The sequence below is a fragment of the Castor canadensis genome, chromosome 3, assembly GCF_047511655.1.
Source record: "Castor canadensis chromosome 3, mCasCan1.hap1v2, whole genome shotgun sequence".
Classification (NCBI taxonomy): Eukaryota; Metazoa; Chordata; class Mammalia; order Rodentia; family Castoridae; genus Castor; species Castor canadensis.
In genome coordinates this window covers 149379153-149403716 of record NC_133388.1, presented here as the reverse complement: position 1 = coordinate 149403716, position 24564 = coordinate 149379153, and the positions used below count along the sequence as shown (strand labels likewise).

The 24564-nt window shown below is 33.2% G+C and overlaps 1 protein-coding gene across 1 annotated transcript in view; it reads right to left on the bottom strand.

The window, feature by feature from the left end:
- Cnbd1 (cyclic nucleotide binding domain containing 1) overlaps nt 1-24564 on the bottom strand; it is a 399182-nt gene that overhangs the window by 77212 nt on the left and 297406 nt on the right. The window lies entirely within an intron of this gene.

Sequence of the window (24564 nt, the reverse complement as noted above, 5' to 3'; positions counted from 1 at the left end):
GCTCTGTTTATTTTTATGCATGAGAGTATACATCAACATGATAAAATATACTGGCATTATCAAAATAATAAAGATGGTAGAGAATAGCATATCTCTTTAAAAATTAGAGTTAAAAATAACACAATATTTTGATAATTGGTAAATACCATTTACCACAGCAAAAAAATAAATACCAACATACAAGGGAAACATGCATAAAGATCAACAAAGTGACATTCCAGTAATTTTGCTGACATGTTTATGAGACTATGCCATCTCCCTTTCCTTATGCAAACTTTGGAACCCAAAGTTTACAACAGAACTGGTTATTCTATTGTTGAAATCATTTATTTTGTTTAAGTAAAATGTTGCATTAATGCTTTCTTACAGTCAGTGGTATTATTTTCAAAGTATAATGTGTAAATTGCAAAGCCAATGGGAAATTTTCTCATAGTTCTTTCTGTTAAAAATGGAACTTCTCTATCAATATGTCTCTACTGGTAGATATACAAATATGGCACTAGGGACTAGTTAGCTTCTTTTAGTTAATCAGTAAAGAAATAAAGGAAGGCATAGAGCCTCCTGACAACTGATACAAGTTAAGAAAAAATGCAGTTAAACACATACTAAAGAAACCCATTACTTTGAAATTTCAGTTCTGAACTAATATAATTTTTTCCTTAGGTAAGCCATATATAAATCAGAAAATGGTACATGACATCAAATAAGATAAAACCCATAGGAATTTTCTGTGTTGAAGTCAGGCTAACAATGGAAAATCGAAATCACTGAAGTCAATCTATGAAGAATTTAATTCCTTAAAAGGAGAATTTGGTGCCTGATAAACGTTTATGTTCCTTATGATAGTCACAGCAAATACACATCTCAATGAGCACAGCAAAACTCTTCTCCTCTAGTAAGCAGTCTGAATTTACTACCACATAATAAAATGTGTATCTTCATAGTAAAAAAATGTAAGAAAATTTAAATATTAATATTACAGTTTTTGACTACCAAATAACAAAAAAATCTGTTACTTACTAGGCAGATACTTTTAGTAGCAATCACTTATTCTTATGGGGGAAAGCTGCTGCCCTCTTAAATGGTAAAATCCCTTGAAAGTTTTTGTTACTGTTGTTTCAGGATGGTCCCTCCAGAGAAACTTACAAGGACCCAGGCAAAATCTCAGTAACCAAGTCGCTCTTTTTAGTAAAGTGACTTAGAGTAAAGCTTGCTCATTATGACACTAAGTGATCCACCAGGAGACCCTCCCAACCACCATGCACCTCCAAGTGAGCATTCTGAGGAACATCTCCATGTCTAAAGAGATGAGGAGTCTTCACTATATGAATATGTAATGAACTTAAGCAATAAAAACCTGTTGCTTCTTTAGCTGGAAGACACTTCTCTGAGAATTATATCTACTTGACGCAAGTAATAAACCTCTCTTACTCTTTTATCTCCTGGTTGAGTTTATCAGCTTTAAACTTCTCTAGGGTCAACCCATTGCACTTAGTTATAAAATCACAACAATTATGTGTTAACCACCCCCTTTCCCAAGTCCCAAGGTCATTACCATTTAACTCTTTCAGCCTCTTCTCATGCTTCCTTTTTTTCTTTTTTTTCTGTACTCAGGACCTCTGTTTGCTAGGCAAACTCTCTAGTGCTGAAGCTTCACTATCAGCCCTTTGGTTTTTATTTTGTTTTCAAGATGGGGTCTCTCAAACTCATGATCCTTCTGCCCCTACCTCCTAAATAGTGGATTACAGGTGTGTACCATTATGCCAGGCTCAAGCTACCCATTTCTAAGAATATATGCTACTGACAGCAAGATAAATATCATCTGTATACTCTTTCCTCCTAGGTTATATAGGAAATGGCCAAGAATAGAAAGATCTACAGGAGCATAACATAATTGTAGATGGAAATATTTAATCAAATTATGAAGACGGAATTATATTATGTCAAGATCATATGTTCACAAAATACATTTGAATTTGTATTTGACAACTAGATTTTTTAAAGCCTTCATCAAAACTCACTTACAAAAAGAACTAATGAGAAAGAGAACAAAATCATAAGAATTCAAAGAAACTGAGCATCAGGCATTATTCTTTCTTTTTCTTTCAGTTGTTTATTGTATACCAGGAAACAGTCCCCAGTGTCAATCAAACCATTTCATTCCAATTTTCAGGGCAGTTAGAAGTCATGATAAGGATAATTTCCTTCAAGCTGTCAGCATCAGCCCTGAGAAACCTAAGGCCTCACTTCCAGTGGAAACCAGTGATTAGAAAGATAGTTGAAGAATATCCTCTTAATGGGCCCAGTACCTTCATATACCCAAGCATAGTTTGGTACCAGAGCCCATCTGAAGTTCAACAATGCTGAAGCAGCTCCTGGTAGCAGAACACACATTAGGGAAACACATACTAGGTTTATGGAGCTTTTTGTTTTTGTTTTTATATTGAAGATTGGGGTTTGAACTCAGGGCATACACCTTGATCCATTCCACAAGCCCTTTTCTGTGATGGGTATTTTTGAGATAGGGTCTCGAGAACTATTTGCCTGGGCTGGCCTCAAACCACAATCTTCCTGATCTCTGCCTCTTGAGTAGCTAAGATTACAGGCATAAGCCACTGGTTCCCAGCTACGAGTTTTCCTCTTATAGATAGACTACTAGAGAAAGAAAATATAAAAAAAAGTGATATTAATGATATTTTTTAACTTTATCTTGCCTTTGGGGAAATTTTACTAAATATGTTTTCTTTACAAATCCATTTAATTTGCTTCTAAACTCTTGTTAAGAAAGAATTTGATCAAAAAGAACTTTGCATTTACTAAATATCTCATATAATAATAATCTCTATAATAAAACTATTATTAATCATTATCAATATTGAATATGTATTATTCATTGTTACAAACATATGTGTATACACAGATATCTGTGCATATGCAGGTATCATTTATAGCTAAGTAGACTCAAATTCTGAAATAGACATGCATATGAGAAAAATCAAATGTTGATTCTCTAATTTCCAATTACACAGTGTCTCCTTGAATTCTATGTTCCATTAATAGTATGTAAGAAAGAATGAATACAATATGGAAAATATCTTCAGGTAAATTAAGTACCTGCCACTTCACATAAAATAAGAAAACGAATTATCATTTCTCTAATCTCACAAATATGAGATTTGGAAAACAGTTATATGTGATCTATTAGTTATTGGTTGAAGAGATCCAGAGACATAAGAATGAATGGTATTTTAAATTCTGAATATTCCAATTGAAGAATTGACTGAAATAATGCATTTACAGAATTATTTCACTGAAGTTATCTAAAATGCGTCTGTTACTCATTACAAATAGGGCAGATGAAGAAGGGCGGGATTTGATGCTAGCTAACCTCCACTACCCTACATTTGCTCAATTCTTCCCTTTCCAGTATCCAAGATAAGACAAATGGTGGGGCTATGGACCCATTGATACATGAAGGCAAAGGGGATTATTCAGATTTGGTGTTAGTCTGATAGCCAAGAAAGCCATATACTTATATCAACTTCCTTACCAACTTCAAATTTTTGCCTAGATCTGACCTTCTCAATGAGATCTACCGTGACTAGTCTATTTACTGTACACTAGTTTACCCTGATCTTCTCAACTTTCTTACCTCACTTTGCTTTTATAGTTTCCGTTCATGGTTTTTGTAACCATCTAACTACTTTTTCATTCGTTGATTTACCTACTGTTATTTTACATTATATACTCATGCCATTAGATGCAATCTCCATGATGACAAAGATCTTCACTCATGTATGTACATATAGACATAAGACAAATATTTGTTAAATAAGTACAGAATATCACTATATAATCAAGAGGTTATCTGAGCACAAAAAAACTCTCAAAATATGGTACCTTAGATTTTTCTGAAATTTATTTCCAAGTAATCTAAGTGAAATTTTGGATAAAAACCTAAAACTATATAAAGTGATTGAAAATTTCTCAAAATCTAGGAACAATACTAAATACAGGGGTCGAAGTATAGTTCAAGTGTTGCCTGCCTAGCAAGATTGAAGCCCTGAGTTCAAACTTCAGTACAGGAAAAAAAAAAAAAACTAAAGTGCACAGTCATAAAGGCAAGAATATTCTGTGGCAAAATATATGTGAAAATCAGATGTAGAAATTCTAATGCATAACCCCAAGGGGCAAGAGGCTCAGTGGAGAAATTGGGAAACGATCACTCCACAAAGACCCTGGGGATGTTTTCCTTTCTTAGTCATCATACCGAACAGAATGGGAAAAGCAAGAGGAAAAGTCTCTCTGAAAACTCCTAACAAATAAGTTCATGGTATTGGTACTAGAATACAGGCCACCTGCAAACACAATGACCCTCTCATTAAACTTTTAGCTTTTCTGGGCTGTAATGACTTAAAATAAAGGTAAACAAATGCTTTCTGAATGACCTAACCTTCATCTCAAGCATCAAAGAATTCCAACAGATAGTAAGATACTACTTTAGAGAATATGAATGCTCAATAAAATATATATTAGCAAATATTTTATAAAAAAGCACCATTAATAATCACAAGACTATTATAAACACACACATTTATGACATATATATGAAGACACAGACATCAGAATTATGAAATAGAAAGTGTTCAATAAAAGTGCATTTATTGAAGAAAAAAAGATTCAAAGTTGGAGAGTTGTATTAAAAACCATGCAATCAGAGACCTTTCAGAAAAACCACAATCATCTCACCAAAAATATGATGACCTGAATTAAATATTAAACTGAAAACCTAATGCCAGATTTTCTAATTTATTAACAAAATTAAGCATTACATAATTTTTTCACATCATAATTAGGACCACAAAGCTATAAGTGAATCCAAAAAATTCCTATTTCAAAAGACTGCAATGCAAGTCAACTCCCTGTATAGCTATCTGTATCTCAACTAGCAAAAACCCTTGGTCCTTCCTAATATAGCTTATGCTCTCTCTTCAACAAAATTAGAGATAAGGGCAAAATAGTTTCTGCCTGGTAGCGAGGGGGTAGGGGAGGGGAGGGAGGGGGTGAGGTAGGTAAGGGAGGGTTGAGGGAAGGGGGGAGAAATGACCAAAACATTGTATGCACATATGAATAAAAGAAAAAAATTTTTTAAAAAGACTATGCATCAATGCCCTGTATAGCTATCCTTATCTCAACCAGCAAAACCCCTTGTTCCTTCCTATTATTGCTTATACTCTCTCTACAACAAAATTAGAGATAAGGGCAAAATAGTTTCTGCTGGGTATTGAGGGGGGGGAGTGGGAGGGGGTGGAGTGGGTGGTAAGGGAGGGGGTGGGGGCAGGGGGGAGAAATGAACCAAGCTTTGTATGCACATATGAATAATAAAAGAAAAATGAAAAAAAAAAGACTATGCATTTAAATGTTAGTTTATTTGTACCAAATTTTTTAATTGAGGAGTTACTTTTAAATAAAAAGTTATCATAAGAGGTAAAAGAAACAGTATCTAATATCAAAAGTGCCATTCACCAAGACAGCATACCAATCATGAATTATGCACCATAAATCAGTGCCACTAGACATATGAAGTAAACTTTGACAGAGATAAGGAAGATAGACAACAACATAATAACATTCCACTTTCAGTAATGGACACAATTCCAGACAGACTATCAGGAAGGAATCAGAGAACTTGAACAACACTATAAACCTAACAGATATTTACAGAACATTCCCCCCCAAAAGAAGCAGAAGGCACATTCAAGTAAGCAGGAAGCATGTTAAGTCATCAAAGCATCTTAAATTTTAATACAACTGGAATTATACCAAGTATTTTTTCCAACCTCAAAGGAATAAAAGTAAGAGAAATAACAAAAAGAAAACTGCAAATTTACAAATAAATGAAAAGTGAATTATAAATTGATGAACAACTGATGGAAAGAAAAAAAATCAAAAAGAAAAAGTTTTAAAGTCTTGTAACAAATGAAAATAAAAAGCAACATATCAAAACTTATGAGATGCAGCAAAAGCAATACTAAAAGTGGAGTTTGTAGCAGTATGTGCCCATATTAAGAGAAAAGAAAGATTTCAAATAAACAAAAAACACACCTCAAAGAAGTAGAAAAGGCCAAATGTAGCAGAAAGAAGGAAATCATAAATATTTGAGCATAAGTAATTGAAAACAATGTGGAAAAAAACCAGTGAAACTAAGAGTTGGGTTTATTTTTTGAAAATTTCAATGAAATTAACAACCTTTAGCTAGATTCATTAAGAAAAGAGACACAAGATACAAGCAAATAAAATCAGAAAGAAGAGGTGATACTACACCTGATGACAAAAAATAAAAAAGATCACAAAAGCATATGAACAATTACATGCCAACCAACTGGATAACCTAGAAGAAATGAGCAAATTCCTAGAAATATTTAACACAAAAGAATGAACTGCTAATGAATAGAAAATCTAAACAAACATCACTAGTCTGCTTTGATTTTGGTTCAGTGAACAAAAGTCTCCCAGAACCAGATGACTTTGCTGGTGAATTCGTGAAAGATTTAGAGATAAACTAATATTAATTCTTTGTTATATCTTCTAAAAAGTTGAAGAGGCAGGACTCCTTCTGAACTCATTTTACAAAGTCAACCTGACAGTTCAACCAGAAAAAGATGCTACAAGAAAAGAAAACTGTAGGCATATATACCCAATGAATAGAAATTGAATCATCTTTAGTATGCTAGTAGCACAGCAAATTCAATAGGACATTAAAAGAATTATATACAATGTTCAAATGGTGTTTATCCCTGAGGTTCAAGGATGATCCCAATATAACAGTAAATTAATGTGCCTTATCATTTTAACAGAACAATGGATAAAATTGCATGATCACCACAATAGATGCACAAAGTGTATTCAACAAAATTCAATACCCTTTCATGGTTAAAAAAAAAACTCAACAAACTAGGCATAGAAGAAAATCACTTCAACATAATAAAGGCTGTGGGAAAAAAAGCACACAGCTATTAGGCTCCAATAGTGAAGAAAATAAGAACACAAAAATGCACTCATAGAAACCACTCCACGAAAATAGTTTCAAATCTTTTCAATCCAAATTTTTAGAGTTGTTAGTAATACATCAAAATCTAAATTTATATAGCAGGACTCATTGGTGTCCCTAACTAAAACCATAGAAACAAAAGGAACAGGGTAAATAATTTAATTGAACAATTAGCATATTCTTCCTACCATACATAAACACTGTTAATTGTATTCTTTAAAACCTCTGCAATGTAGTTTACTTGACAAAGCAAATAATGGAAAGTGAAGCAAATACAAGTGAGTTAGATGCTATTCAGTCCATATCAGTTTCTAGCTTTTTGTCTTTTGGAGTAAAAAAAAACATATCTGTGTCATACATGTCAAGAGGTGCACAGTCAATATGTTTTGTTCATAAGGTGTGAAATCTGGACTAAATTTTAGAATACATTACTATTCTAGGAAGCTTTTATACTAGTGGGCATAAATTTTACTTTAAGATCATTTTAAAGTAATGCAGTTACTAAAAAAGCAGGGAAAAGATGAAAATTTGTTTTTAAAAGATCAAAGACTTCAGAAAAAATCCAATGCAAAGACATGGAATAAATTGTGCAGGCTGGTACAGCTTACCTCTATTGCTTATCTAAGCATGCATGAACATTTGTGAGCTACATAAGACCTCATTTTCTTGAATGGTTAATTCAACCCCTTCTATTTTACCATTAATTCCATCCTCGCAAATCAATGTTATTTTGCAATCTATCCATTCAGATTTATTAAATAAACCAGAAGGAATTAAATTGAGGTAAAATATGTTCACTTTCCATAACTGAGTGCATTTCTACTAAAAGAAAGTATATTTTCCTTGTGGCTACACATTCTGCCTATAGTTTTGCTTTTTATGCTATATTTTTTGTCTAGTAGAAATTTCCAGATGAGGTAAATTTATTTTATGTTTGTTCATTTATGATTCCTCAAATGGAGGGCATGTAGGCTATTTTATGAGTACCCTTGTGAGCTACAAGTGTTGTCAATGGACAAGAGAACTGTATTCATTACCTGTTGGTTTTATTACTGCTTTAGGCAAAACATATAGAACAATGTGGAAAATACCCAAAGGAGCATCAGGCTCATTGCCTTTTCCTAGGCCCCAGTTTTGTTGTCCATGTAGACCACCTCTACAACCACACCAAGTATTCATTTATTGCTATTACCTTTCTTCCTCCTCTGCCACTGCAGTCCTAAAACTACTTTCTTGGAAGTAAATGGTGTGAGCCAAATGCTACTTTTCTCAATCAATATCTTTCATGTTTTCTGTACCCTCTCTTCCTAGGAGTTATACTAGCATTGAACTATACACATACTATTGCAAACATATTGGTCTTACATTAAAAGGTCTCATGATTTGGTTTACTCTTCTTTTAGCTGTTTAAAACTTCTTTGCTCCAAGTTTCTTTCATTATCCTTATTCTCCTCTCAGTATGTTATGAGCCTTGGCTTTCTCAGAACTCTCACAAGATTGGGAGTCAGTCAGTCTTCCATGAATTAAATGATTAGGGTGCGACTTCCAAAGGAGTACCCTAAAGTGTGATTGAAGTTACCGATCATAGCTGCCTGCTCAATGAAATTTTCCCTGACATTTCACTGAAGCATCAACCTGGTACAATAGATTGTGTCCAATTGATTTCAGATTTCCAACTCCTCTCTCTCTCTCTCTCTCTCTCTCTCTCTCTTTCTCTTTTCCCTCAACTTTTTCCTCTTCTTCCCTTCCTCCCTCCCTTTATCCTTCCTTTTCAGTGTTTTACAGGTATTTTAGTCTCTATCTTTTCATTTTAATCTTGTTCTTTCATTAACTTCCCCCTCCATGCCCCTTACAGAAGGTATACTGAGCATGCTTGCATATAAGAACACCACCTTTGGTGAACGATCGCCCAAGAGTTAGAGAATGTAACCTCTGATGTGAACACAGTGCTGAGAATAGTTTCTCTTCCCATGAGCTGGCCTTCAAACCTTCAAAATGTATGGTGCGTTCTAAAGTTTGCCTCAGCAGGTGGGAAATATTAGACATAAACTAAACTAAACATTGTTTTGATCCTGCCTAAGAGAGATTTAAAGCAAAAAGTGGAAATACTAACTACTGCTGAATATTTAACACTATGGCAGAGCAAAGCTCAAAAAATAAAATTTAGAATTAAATGCAAAATTATCAATCATGCAGAAAACAAAAACATATGATCCATAGTGAAGAAGAAAACACATTAATTGAAAGAAACCCAGAAAAATGACATAGCTATTAGAACTAGATTACAGTAACATGAAAATCATTCCCACAATACATCCTGTATATTTAAGAAGCTGGTAGAAAGGAGAGTATTTCAAGCAGAAACATCGAAAATACAAAAAGATCCAAATTGAATTACTAGAGATGAAAACTGAAAGATCTGATCTGAAAATATAATTGATTGTAGGGGAAAAGATTAGTGAATTTAAAGACACGGTGATAGAAGTTATCTAAAATAGTACACTGAGCAGAAGAAATCAAGCATGCACACACATACATACACATGAAGAACAGAGCAGTAGTGAATTTTGGACAAATTCAATGAGTCTAATGCATGCACAGTTTGGGTACTCTCAAAAAAAAAGGGTGTAAGCATTTGAAGAAGTGATGTCCCAAATTATTTTACATTTAATTAAAACTAATGTTCTACCTAGTGTCAGGAGAATAAACAGTGTTTACAGGTGCACGTAGAAAACTTGGTAACATGGAGCACATTCTGGGCTATCAAACAAATCTCCATTAATTTTAAATGATTCAAATAATAGAAAATTCATGATTTGATTAAAAGAAAATTACATTAAAAGTCATTAACTTAAAGATGTCTGAGAAAATGCTGAATACATGGAAACTTAAAAACATATTTTCAAATAAACCGTCATCCAAGGAGAAATCACCAGGAAAATTAGAAAGCATTCTGAGTGGATTGAAAATAAATGGACCAACATATCAAGTTTTTTGTACACATTAAAAGTAGACTTAGAGTAGAAAGCATTTAAAGTCAGATTAGAAAGAAGAAAGCCTTCAAGTCAGCAACTTTAGTTTCTGCCTGAAAATACTATGCAAGTGACTTACACTTGAAAAAAAGCAGGAGAAAGGAAATAAAAATAGAAGTAGAAATTAATGAAAGAGAAAAACAACAGAGAAATTTAATGAAAACCAAAGCAGATGCTTTAAGGTCAGTATAACTGATAAGTTTCCAGTTGGACAGATCATGAAAATAATTCTCATACCAACGTTCTGAGTTAAGTGCTACTATTATTCCCCATTTCACAAAGGAGGAAAATAAGGTTCTAAGAAGTAACACATGATTTGCCCAAAGAGTCACAGACAGGAAGTACAGTTAGACTTCAAACCTGAGTGATGTGACTCCTTCAGCCATGTTCTGATATATAGATACACATAGGGTATATATAATGCACACAGTTCTAAATTCATATGAATGAATATTCATATAGAAATATAGTTGTACATAAATATGTCAAAGTCAATAATTATACACAGGTATTTAGTCTCCACATACATTCTGGAAATTCTCATGTTTCAGTGTATATAGAATCTCTTTATATCTGTATAGAATGATTTGCCTAATTCTTTTCATTGGCTATAGTCTCTCACTTTATTTTTTGTTTGTTTGTTTTTATTATTATGTAATCAGTGACATTTATTCTGAGTCCATATTGGTTTACTGATTTTAATCAAATGAATCAGTCTATTCATGAGAGAAAAGGAGAAACAGAGACAGTGACAAGAGACAGAGAGGAGATTCATATTTTAACGTCTTCAAGTGAGCCCTGCCATTCCTAGAGATTATAGATTATATATCTCAATTTCACCTAATGAAACTTGTCAAGATTTGCTTTTTTATTACAGGAAACCTTGAAATTAAAGACAGTAACGTCCATCATGCAAACAGCAAAGACAATGAGTCAAACTAATGGATATCAAGACTAGCAAATTGTTTTCTAACTTCCTAGACAATCTGTATAATAATGAAATTTTGAATGTCTGTCAGAGTCAGATGTAGAAAAAGATAAATAAAGGAAATTGTTTTTCCAAAATTCCAAATGAAGTTGAATTATGCAGTGTTTTTGTTTTCTCATCTGGTATTATTTTTTCCTCTTCATCTCTCTCTCTTCTCCCTCTTCTTTTCTCCCTCCCTTGAATGGTAAGAGCCATTTTTATATAAATGAATAAATAACTCCTATCCCATGTGTACTCTAATAACTTTATCAGCTGGATCTTTACATAATACTTAATTTATGAAATATTGTGCTATGCAGAATGCTAAAATTTTATTATGTGAGATAATCCCAACTTACATCTTTTGTATTGTCTGATCTTCTAAGGTTTAGAAAATAAATTTGTCAATATTTTCTTATAGCAATTTTACCAGTTTACATAGAGATACTTGATTCACCTGGAATGTATTTGTGTTTCATTACTTGTCCAAAATAACATATTTCTATAAATTATCTTTTTTCTACTTTTTAAAAATAGCATCTCTATCTTAAATAAAGTCTATACTTTTTCATCCTTTCTTAGTCTTTCACTTCATCAGCAACACAACTAGCTTTCTATATAGACATAACATAATTTTCAAACATTTTTGACACTATCAAAAAAATGAACAAAAAAATTTTCTGCTATTTTCTAAAATTCATTTTGGGCTAATAACTTTAGTGGAAACACACTTTTGAACTAATGATATTTTCTGGTCCAAGAAAATGTCTCAAATGTTGCCTTATTTTATCAACTCAGTTGATTGTTATTATTAGTTTATTACTAGATATTTAACACTTGGGGATACTGTTATATAAATAACATCTCCTCTCTTTAAACTTTATAAGTAATTGCTATAGAATACTTAACTACTGTGACCTGTCACCCCCTTAATTCCATATTTCCTAATGATTTTCTCATTGACTTTCCACAAATGTTCCACTATATAAGTGAGAAAATAATAATGATTTTGACTCCCCTTTATTATTTATTTGGCTTAGGAATATTAACACACTCATCACTTAAATGGCAATGCTTCTAGTGTTTTCTGTTAATAATGTAACCGATTTCTTTTTGGAAATGATAATGGACAATTTTCTATGTTTTCCTCTATTCTTATTTTATTAGGAATGTGTGTCAAAAATAGACGATGACTACCCTCAATGTTGTTAGCTGCCATGAAAATAAGTTTTTTTCCCACTTGACCTACATTTTAGTAAAACATAATAACCAATTTGTCTTTAATTGAGGTAGCTCACTGAATTCATATTCGCATGAATTCAATAAGCACTGCCAGATTGTATTGCAAAATTTTATTTGTAAGGTTTTTTGTTGATAGTCAGGTTTCAGATGGATTAATAAAATTTTTTTGTATGATCTTTGTCAATATTAAAGTTCATGTTGTACTGAGATTAAAAAACAGCATGAGAGTCATCTGATCCTTGCAAATTTATCAAATTAACCAATTTTAGGCCTATTAAAATAGTCATAATATTATTACAGTGTCTTCCTGGTACTTAGCAAAGAGATCTTCAGTACTCCAAAGAGGCTACTACGATCAAATTTCCAAGACAGACAAGGTAAAATCAAGAACATAGACTACAAAATACAAGGTAAAAAATGACATTAAAAACATTTTTTTGCCTTTGTGTACTATTATTTAAATTATTCATTGCTGAAATATTTTTGCATGCATTCATTATAAGAGTGGCTTAAATATTAAGAAATTTATATCCCTATTTAATCTTATTTGAATGGCTTTTTAATTCTTTAAAGAAATAGTTTTTCGAAGGCAACATATTGCTTTTTTTAATCTGGTAAAGAAAGCATAAAAACAGGAATGATGTATCAGATTTCCCTGAGATGAACAACCACTTCATTTTCTTCTCAAAGAACCCCATGTTATAGAATGCAGAGCAGCTGAGGTAAGTTTGCTAAATGGTTCACATGCACTAAGAAATATGGGTGGTCCCTTCATCATTGAAGAGCTTGCTCAAGTAATGTGCATCAGAGTTCTTCCTTTTGGAACTGTGTTTTAAATAGTTTAGAAGCACATGAATAAAGAAACCAAGATCCTTCTTGAGAATAGCTGCTTAGCACATAAACAAATTGTTCTGTGTAAATGTCTGAAAAATTGTCACTATATTTTTCAGACACTAGTCGCTTATTCTTGGATAGCAGCCCAAATTTGATTTATATTTTGCTTTCTATGGCAAATATTGTCTCCTGATAAGTTCCAGCAATATTTTCTGAAGTAATATTTGTCAAACAAATGTAAGTAGATTAATATTAATCTAGTGTGTACATAAAGCAGTGAACTCCCTAAGTGCTATATCACATTGCCCTTTTTAAAATAGAAGTTAAGTAAATGATGTCTTAATATAGAAGCTTGCCAAGCTTTCTGGGTAAAGAATGACTTAATGTAAAAATAAACGTCATAAAATGTACTACTCTAACAAGCATGGTTAAAAATAAATACATAATAAAAATAATTTAAAACTAAAAAGTATGCCACATGAGTTTAGCAGCAGAACTATTACATCTAGTCCTAAATAATAATGTCTAATTTCTGCTTGAAAAAAATACTAACCTCATAGCTGCAACTATCTCCTTAAAATCTCCTTCAAGTTTGGGAATCTGAAGAAAACAAAAGAGAAACACAGGTCCTTTGACATGGCTGCCCTCTACTGACCCAAGATTTGTCTTGCTTCAACAAAGTACTTTTTTATAAAAGTATTATTATCTAAAACTTCTGAATAGTCTAAAATGTATCCAGTAAAAATACCCAGACAACACCATTTTTTAAGTTTAAAAATCAACATATAAAATTAAGGAAGAATATTCATGTGATTCTTAATTGCACGCAGAAATGGAAAATTTTAAATAGCAGATAAGAATATGAAAGTCAGAGAAAAATAGATGGTCTGTAGCAGAGTAAACATCCACTGTTTTTCATAGGATCTGAAGTGTCACTCACTTTTCTGCTTTGGAAGCCTTGAATAAACAACTTGTTTGGGATCCAGAATGCATAGAAATGCCACTGATATAAATTCAGGAGGGCAATATTCAAAGAGATAAAACCGATCGATCGTGTAGCTAATCATGTCGTTATTCTCCCGTGAGAATACAAAAAGCCATGCATATGTAACCCGAACAGAGTACTGACAGATGTTAAAAGTAAAACACTGCAACCTTGGAGCCAAGCACCATTTTATTTAAAAAATAGAGTTTTATCTTAAAGTATTCTTAGTCTTTAAGGAGAAAGAAAGCAAGAATAGAAAAATATGTTTTTGAAAAATGAGTATTACTTCCAGTTACTAGTCAGCCAACAGTAATGATTGATTTATCTACCTAAAATTCTATCTATCCATCTATGATCACTTATCAAGAGATATAGGTAGAGAGGAATATGGATCTAATTTTGCTTTGTGAAAGCATACATAAACTTTTCTTATCATCATAATCTTGATCAAGAGTCATTCGAGAGGTTCCAGAAGATTCACACAGGGGACTATATTTCCTGTTGTTATATGAAAGCAATTAGAGATAGACATACATAGAACTGTATCACTAGAAAAGTTTAGAGGAAAATCTGCAATTTTTATCTATTAGCATATTATAGTTGTACTAGGGGTACATTGTGACATTTATAAAAGTTCTTACAGGATGTATTAGATTCATCCCTTCTATCTTTCTTCTTTACTCCCTCCATCTTTCTTAGAATAGTTTCAACAGGTCTCTCTGCTCCACTTTCATACATAAATGCATAGCCCTTCCACCATATTGGCCCTCCTTCACCCTATCCTTATGCCTTTCACCTTTCCACTGGTACCAACCCCTAGACAGGACTTGTTTTATTTTCCTGTCCTTCATTTTTTTAAAAACATTTTTGTTTTTGAAGTTATTAGTACATCACTCAAGTTTTAGTTACCAAGAAATGATAGTTCTGATGGGACAATGATGGGATGTAGAAGCACAGATGACTTGGGATCAAGAAGATATAGTCACAAAGAAAACAAAGCATATTCAGGTTCCACTGGAGACAGTCCTGTTCTGAATTCTGCCCATATGCTGCAAGAACACTTTAAAGATTATGTCATGCCAGAGTCCCACTGGAAGGAAGCACATATATTTTAGTTGTCTCTGCATCTCTTTAGAGACACACTCATCCCCTTTGACAGTCCAGGAGCTCAAAGAAGACTTTGTCATTTTCCAGGGACAGGGTTGTGTTCCAGCAATAGCTTAACAATAAATTCTATCCCAAGCCAGAGTGAGTTGTTAAAAGAGTATGCATGTGACTCAAGCCCAGCCAGTGAGTCATAACAGATTTTTCCTGGAACAATCAGAAATGAGAGTTTTTCACAAGGACTGTTGGCTGTGAAGACAGTATAGATACCCTTGCCATGTCATGGGAGATGTTGCTGGAAAAAGAAGCTAACACAAAGCAAAACAGAATCTAAAATTGCAAAATATAATCCTAGTGAAATTAGTTCAACTCTTGAATCAGGCATTCCTGAAAGATAATTGCCTGAACAACTCAGTTACATAAACCAAAAAATTAATTCTAGTTTATTATTTTCTCTTGCTTTGCTGAATTTGATTTGTCACTAAAAATGCAAAGGTATGTCATAAAATAGGTTATATTTAGAATTTTTGAAGCCTTCTTAAAATTTCTTTCATTGACTCTGGTCATTTATGTTTGTAGCAAAAAAAATCTCTTAACCAGATTCTGCTTCATGAATTTGCCAAACTAACTGAATCTATGAACTATGTATGAGCCTTTTATATGTCCCATTGAATTCCTAAAGCTAGTAAGTATCACGTTAATATTTTGTGCTTCAATTAATACCAGTCAGTTGTATTTGTTACGAACACTGTTCAGGTCATTTCTAGTTTTGCTGTAATTACAAATTTTCATCAAGTATTATACCAAAAAATATTTTATGTGAAAGGAAGCTAATGTTTTTAGGAAATGTAAGATGAATCATGTGGAAAGATGCAAAAATTAAGTTAAAAAATAAAACACCCTACTGGGTGCAGGTGGCTCAAACCTATAATCCTAGTTACTCAGGGGACAGAGATCAGGAGGCATACAGTTAAAGCCAGCAAGGGCTAGTAGTTCACAAGACCAAATCTCAAAAACACCCACTCCTTGGAGTGATTCAAGGAGTAGAGTGCTTGCATAGCAAGCATGAGGTCTTCGAGTTGAAACCCCAGTACCACCAAAAAAAATTAACTTAAGTAAATATCCTGATAATATATAGATAATAGGCTGGATGAGCCAAAACAAAGTCTGTCTTCCCAAAAGATTTTATTTCTTGTATCTCTTTATATTAATCGATACTAGAATTTATGTTGTATGAAAAAAAGTCAGTGGATCTGTAATAACTTCATCCTCCATCAAAACATTGAAAATGGGATGCCCATGGTAAGAATTTTTAATTAAAATACAATGGATAAGCTACATATTTGTCATGTTCTATGATTCTCTAGCTTTTTAAATGAAGTTATCATTTTGTTGTCCTAACGTACTTAACATCTATAAATGAATGCGCTTAGCTTTCAACTAAACCATACATATCATCATCATTATTCTTTCTTTTACTTTTTGAGCATGAATTTTAAACTCAATGAGAGCAGGTACTGCTTCTGGGATTTCATAAAGCTTGGAGACATATATTATAAATGTTTATTGATTGAGTTATATCTATTACATCATACATGCTTTCTCTATGACTAGCCTCTGTGTATATGTATATGCACACAAAATATTTTGTTTAAATACTTTCCTGAGGAAAATATTAATAAAATCATTGTATAAATGTTTAGTTTATAAGGTTTATTCATAAAACTATAATATTGTTCAATATCATGACTATACTTTTAACTTCAAGTAGTGTTGACTCATGTTTGATTTACATTTTTTTCCACCTATTGACATTCACCTAGTTAAATCATGTGTGCATGAGTTTAATAAACTGTTCATGATTCATTTCTAGTATTTTATGTTTTTATTTTTCTCCATATGCCTAACCCTTGATTTCCCTATTTATAATCCAATATCAGGTACTTGGTGCCAGGAAGTGATATGTAGAAAGAGAAAAAGATGCACATTGTTGTTCAGGTTTTCACTACACCAGGGTGCCTGCTGTGTGAGTTAGTAGGGCTGAAATCCAGTTCAAGACACAATTGCCATGCAAGGTACCCAGGAACCAGGGAAATATCTGCCAAGAGAAAGTATACCTTTGCTTAATTTACACTAAGGTAACATAGGAGCTTAGATAATTTCCATAGCTGCTCTGTTTCATATTTGGACCAAGTTTTCAGTTCTAGTTCTATATTTCTCCATAAGCCAGGAACCAAATACTCTTTATCAAATTTACAATCCAACTTCTTCTTAATCTATGACTTCCAGTGGAAATATCTGAATGTAATTCAGGAATGTGTGTACCCAAAGACTTACTTCATTTACATGAGGGTAAGGAAGACCTAAGTGAAAAAAAAGAAGGGAGAAGAATGTTGTGAGAAAATTTTTAAGCATATGTCTGTTTTTAGATGTTTAATATCGAAACAGAAGTTTCTGAAACATCAAACACTTTGATGTTTCTGAATGAGAGAAGAGGAAATTCCAGACACTGCTCTGTGCTGTAATAAGGGCACAAGGTCCAGAGAAGCCTATATCGAGTAGGAACAGGGAGTAAAGAGGTGAAAGAAGATCAGTCCAAAGGGCTCTCAAAGGTGAATAAGCAAGATAAGTAGAATGGAAACATGAGTTGAGATCATTAAAGAAAAAGTTCTCCAAACTTTTACTCTGCATATAATCCTGATACTCCTACCCCTTTTAACACATAAGCACTTGCTTTGGACTTTTCCAAACACCAGAAGCTTGTGAAGATATTACATAATGTACTGAGAAGAAGGTTCATCCTTACATCAGCTAGTCATGGATTTAAACCATGACTTTCCTTAGAAGTCCCACCTGGAAAGGTAAATTTTTGAGCTTTAGATTTCATATTAATAGGAAATATGGAAAAAGTTTTGGAGAAGTGCATCAGACAGGCATGTGTGGCAGTAACTAAAAATAGCTGACAAAGCAGATGTTCAATGAATTCTGATATTTCCCTTACCATCCATGCTGGCGAGTGAAGAAACAAGTGTGGATCTAAAGCTAAAAGAAGACTCATCTCTGCTGTTTGGTGACCTTAGGGTCATGGTAGGGAGGGGACAGCAGCTCATTTTCAGAAGCAGAAAACAATAATTTAAAATCCTTCACCAGGCATAAGAGTAACATGATTTAACAAGGTCCTGTACATCATACTAGGAACCTACAAAGCTAATACTATTTTCTTAAGGTGAGGAAAGTATGACAGATTCCAAGTATATGACATAGTATATATATAATGTATATATGCATATATATATAATACATAAAGTCTATTTGCCAATTGAAGTTAAGCTCTGTGGAATAACAAATTACCTTTATAGTATAAAAGAGTGGCTCTAAAATTATAATCTCAATATTGAAATCAGATTTACAAAGCAATTTGAAGGTCCTTTCCTCAAACAAATGATTGTAAGCTTCTTTTAAATACTAAGTTCTTTGATGAATTTAGCATAGTTTAACTGCATAAATTTTATATTAATAATGTGATCCATTAGTATCCACAAAGATTTAAATTTGCAATATCTAATTTATCTCAATAGGATCAATTAATTCATTTGATATAGCCCATTTTAAAATGAAAATAAAAAATTTACATGTAAATGTTTTGATTTTATTTGATATAATCTTACATGCACACAGAGACAGATATGGTCACAAATGCTTCTATAAATGTGTGGTACCAGAGAAATTGGGGAAGTTCAAAAGTCATATTAAGAAACAAATTTATAATGACACAGTTTATAAGCTATAGTCATATTTTTTAGGAAATAATCATTAAAATTATTTATAAAACCTTTTTTCAAAAGTAGCCATACAGTTTGTTTTTAATGAAAGGGTTTTTTTTAATCTATTACTATAAAACCTGCTTCACCAATAGTTTTGCCTCTTTTCTGTCTCACAGTATCAGAAAGGGTGTTACATGATCTAAGACTGTGCTGTCTGATATGTTTGCTCTAGCTACTTGCAGCTATTGGTCATTTGAAATGTGACTAGGCCAGAAATATACTGCATGTAAGGCATACAAAGTAGGCTTTGAAGAGAGTATGAAAAGTTAATATATAAAAGGAATCCAAGTACATAATTAGTCACTTTTATTTGTACTTTAATTTATACTGTAAATATATATGGGCTTCAACAAAATACATGATTAAATTTAATGTTATCTGTTTCTTTCTACTTTTTAAAATGTAGCTACTAGATATTTGAAATAATCTATGTGGTTTGCATTTTATTTCTATCAGAAAGCATTATTCTAAGATTTAAACTTCTACAAAACTATATACTATTGCACTATGAGACTTATATAACCTAATACAATATATAATATAACCTAAGTTTTATGTTTTAAAATCTTATTTCCCTTTTCATACATGTCAGGAATGTAATGGGAAAACTACACTCATCATAGCTTATGACAGTTACCAAACTCTACTCTACGTCTCTGCCATTTCAACAATCATCCCTGCTTCTTTACTTCTTGTGAAATGTACTCATGACATCTCCATTCACAAAAGGAACCCTTTGCATTTACACACTCATGAGCTGAGCTTTCACATTTGGAAGCAAATAAAAACCTCTTTTCTATTTTCACTTCTCTCTCCCCTCTTAAGATTTACAACACAGAAAACTCTACATGCTAACAGACTTCATCCATTACTTAGGGTGAGGATGGTACAACACCATGTCTGATACAAATGGGTCTTTAATTAAATAGTTTTAGATTTGTAGAAACCAAATTCAATTTTAATTCTTATACAGTTGATCACAACTATAGTGAATAAACATTATAGAAGGTCCAAGATATACTGTAAAGCAGAAAAATGCAATCAATGTTATCAAGCAAAAATATGCATTAAAACAGTTTGGCTACAAATAATATTTTTTGGCAGTACTGGGGTTTTAAGCTCAGGACCTTATGTTTGCTACACATGTGTGCTTCCACTTAGGCCATGACCCTAACCCTTCTTGCTGTAGTTAAATTTTCATATAGGGTCTAGCACTTTTAACATATCCAACCTCAGACCAGGATCCTTCTATTTCTGCCTTCCAGGCAGCTGGGACTATGGCTATGAACCACTATGCCCAGCTTATTCTTTGAGATAGGGTCTCACTACTTTTTTGCCCAGGCTGGGCTCAAACTGAGAAAAAAATTCAATTTGTTTTCATATATTTAATTGATTAAAAATATGAGAAAATAGACTTCTAACATCTTATGTTTTAAACAGAAAGAAATGCAAGTTTACTTCTGAATGTCAGCAACAGACCACTAAAATATAAGTTCGTTGATAAATATAATTTTGTTATTAAAACATAAAAGAGGCAAAGATCATTTATGTGAATAAACGGAAATAAAGGAAAGTGATTTTCCCTAAAAAAACCTTCAGCAGGCACCTGTTTTGTCTCATGCAAAGCTTTATTTACTCACAGGGAATTTGAATAGATGAGTGTTCTAGTATTAAAAGGTGCTTAATTGTACCCTATCTACTTCCAAGGGAAATGAATTAATTAAATAAATACTTGACTCATTTTAACTTAATTACTATCTAGAAGCTGGAAAAATATATAGAATAGCAGTAATGCTTTTTTAACTTTATATAACTGCTTAACATACTGTTCATCTTTATCCTATTATTACTATAAATAGAGAGCTAAATTCTGAGTAAGAAATTAAACTAAAAAGCTTTTCCACAGCAAAAGAAACAGTCACCAAACTCAAGAGACAGCCAACAGAATGGAAGAAAATCTTTGCCAGCTCTTCATCCAATAAGGGACTAATATCCAGAATCTACAGGGAGCTCAAAAACTCAGCCCCCAAAGAATCAACACCCCAATGAAGGAATGGGCATGTGAATTAAGTAGGGAATTCTCAAAGGAAGAGCTACAGAAGGCCATTAAATACATGGAGAAGTGTTCAACTTCCTTGGCTGTAAAAGAGATGCAAACCAAAACAGCACTTAGATTCCATCTCACCTCAGTTAGAATGCCCCTATTCAAGGACAAAAACAAGTGTTGGTGAGGATGCTGTGAAGCAGGAACCCTTATATATACACCATTTGTGGGAATACAAAGTAGTATAACCATTTGGAAAGCAGTATAGGGATTCCTCTAAAAGCTAAATATAGAGCTGCCATAAGATCCAGTTATACTTCTGCTGGGCATATATCCGAAGGAATGTGAGACAGGATATAGTACAGACACCTGCACACTGGTGTTCATCACAGTACTACTCACAATAACCAAGCTTTGGAAATAACCCAGTTGCCCTACAACTGATGAATGGATCAAAAAAAAAGTGGTATGCATATACAATGGAGTTTTATTCAGCCATAAGAAATAATGACATGTGGTTTGAAGGTATATGGATACATTTGGAGGACATTATGTAAAGTGAAGTAAGTCAGGCTCAGAAAGACAAAGGCCACATGTTTTCCTCTTATACATGGAAGATAGATTCAAAAGATAAACATATACACAATAAACAAGCACAATCATATACAAACTCATGTGTAGAGCATGTTTGTAACAGTAGAACTACTCTATGGAACTCAGGAAATGAGGGAAAGGAAAAAAGAATGATAGAGCATCAACAAGATCATAAAACATAACATCTGTGAAGGTAGAGGATATAAGGATATGTATTGAAAGCATTGGAAAATGGGAGGTGGGAAGATAAGGGGTAAAGGAGAGCAATGAAAGGGTTGAATGGACCAAAGTAAAATATACTCACAGCAGGGAAATACTGAGAAACATTGACTTAAGTATTAATAATAAAAGACAGGATTGAAAAATAGGTACACTTCCACACATGGGAGAGTAATTGTGGAAGGGGGGAGGGTGAATGATGGAGATTAAGATGACGGTGTATGGTTGATGGACTTCATATACTTACATGAAATAGAACAAGGAAACCTCTTGTAATTGTTTTAAACAGAGAAGGGAGGGAGTCAAAGGGGAGAGATTGTGGGGGTGATCTAACCAATGTACAATACAGCACTTTTGGAATTGTTGCAATGAATCCCCTCTGTACAATGAATATATTCCAATAAAAAAGTTTTAAAAAGAAATTAAACTATATATTTTCTTGAAAGCATGTTTTGGATAGATCCTGCAAATCTGAATCTATTTTTTTATCCAATTTCAAAATCAATTGGGAATAAAATCCATGGTTTCATAGGTTATATCTATATTAATTTTCTGTGGCTGCTGTAACTACAAACTAAATGACTTTTTAAAAGGAGTGAAGGAAGGAACAAAGGTGGGAGGAAGGGAGGGATGGAAGGAGGGATTAAAGTTTATTCTCTAATTATTTCTGAAGGCCAGTTGTCTGAAGTGAAAGCCACAAAGTCTGACACTGGGGAAAATCTCACCTTTCCTTTTCCAGTGGCTGCCATCCTGCACAGGGCCCCTTGCTGTCTGGCCACATCATGGAATGTTACTGAGGCACAAAAAAAAAAAAAGAAAATGGATGGAATCATCCATTGAATGAATGGAATGAATGGAGAGCATCATGTTGAGTGGGATAAGCCAAGATCAAACAGTCAAACCTCTCATGTTCTCAACCATTTGTGGAACCTAGACCTAGAATGATGATGACGATGATTATGATGATTATAATGGGACATGAATGTGAAAAAGAAATGGTCTGGGAGGGGATCAATGAACGGGGAAAAGCAGAAAGGAAAGGATACTGAGGGGGGAAGAGGACTGAAGTATGCTACGTGTATGTATTTGAAGACAGCATAATAAAACCCACCAAACACTATTTGGAAAATGGAGGAAGGGAGAATGGGACTATATTAGAGGGGGTAACTTGTTCAAAGTACACATACACATGAATGAAATTATCGCAATGAAATCCCCTTTTATTATTAATATATGCAAATGAAAAATATAATAAAACTATTTTTTAAATCTTTATTTTTACATTGTGCATAAAATGAAGCCTAATTCTATGAATGTGACATTCTGAGCTCCCAGTGCTCAGGAGTAAGCACCTGACTTGTGCATGGCTATTTGATTGGATGTTCTGAGTCAAGATCTCCAAACCACATCATGTTATTTTTTCCTGCCTAGAATGATCATTCTCACTTACTCTCCAACCATTCAGTTCCTACTGTTGGAAAATTAATATTCATTGTTGTAGATAATATAAAACAACAATATGTATAAGGACAAATAAAGTTAATAAGTAATGAGAATATTACACTTGAATTATATTTGTCAATGATAATTTGATTAAACCTTATCTTATATAGTAGAAAGTTATCCCAATGTATAGTTTGACTTCATTTAATGAATAGCAATGGTGATGATTAGTTAACAGTTTCTACAAAGTCTTTTGCTGATGACTTAATGAAGAGAATAGACTCTCAAGCATCCTTAACTAGTGTTGCTCTTAATGTCATGCTAACATTTGTATTATTTAACATTCTCTCAAATCCAAATTGGCTTTATTTTACCCGAATTAAGATTAAAACATCATGGTCATGCAGAATTTGTAATAGTTTATGTATTGCAATGATAGAATTCTCTAGTAATCCCTTGAGTCAGTAAATATCACATCCTTTAGCTACTGAAAAATAAGGTGTACCCATTCCAAAATAAGTTGAAGTCTAGTGTGAAAACTGATTCCTAAACTATTAATTTTGGCTTAGATTGGTAAAAGAGGGCAGGTGTTGGAAAACTTCAAGCCATGAACCAAATCTGATCTATGGTTTATTTTTGAATAACCCTTCAGTCAAGATTTTTTTTCACTTTTTAAAGGTATTTTTAAGAAGGGTGGGATATGCAACAGAGACAATACATGACCTTCAAAGTTGAAAAGAACTACTTTCAGCTCACTTTCAGAAAAGGGAGAAAGAGGATGGAAAATAGAGGAAAGGATTAAAAGGTGATTAAAGTAGGTGACATAATGTGACTGCTAGATAGCATCAAACAAGCAAACAGACACATGGTAGTAAAACTTAAACTGGCAGAGGCCACTATGGGAAGGGGACCAGGAAGTAGTGAAGAGATGTGGTAGAGATGAACTAATGTGTGTTGCAATTCACAAGTGCATGGAAGCAATGCTAGGAACCTCTCTATCCTATCAATGCTAGGATAGTTTAAGATCAACTATCCTAATCTTAAACTAGCAAAAATGATATGTCTTTCTTATTATCTGTTATGTTTTCTCTTCAACAAAATTGGAGAGGGTGGAACAGGCTCTGCCTGGAAATGGGAGGGAGGGGGAGAGAGGTAGAGAGGGGAGGGGGGGAGAGGGGGGAAGATGGCACAAACAATGTATACACATGTAAGAAAATGTGAAAAC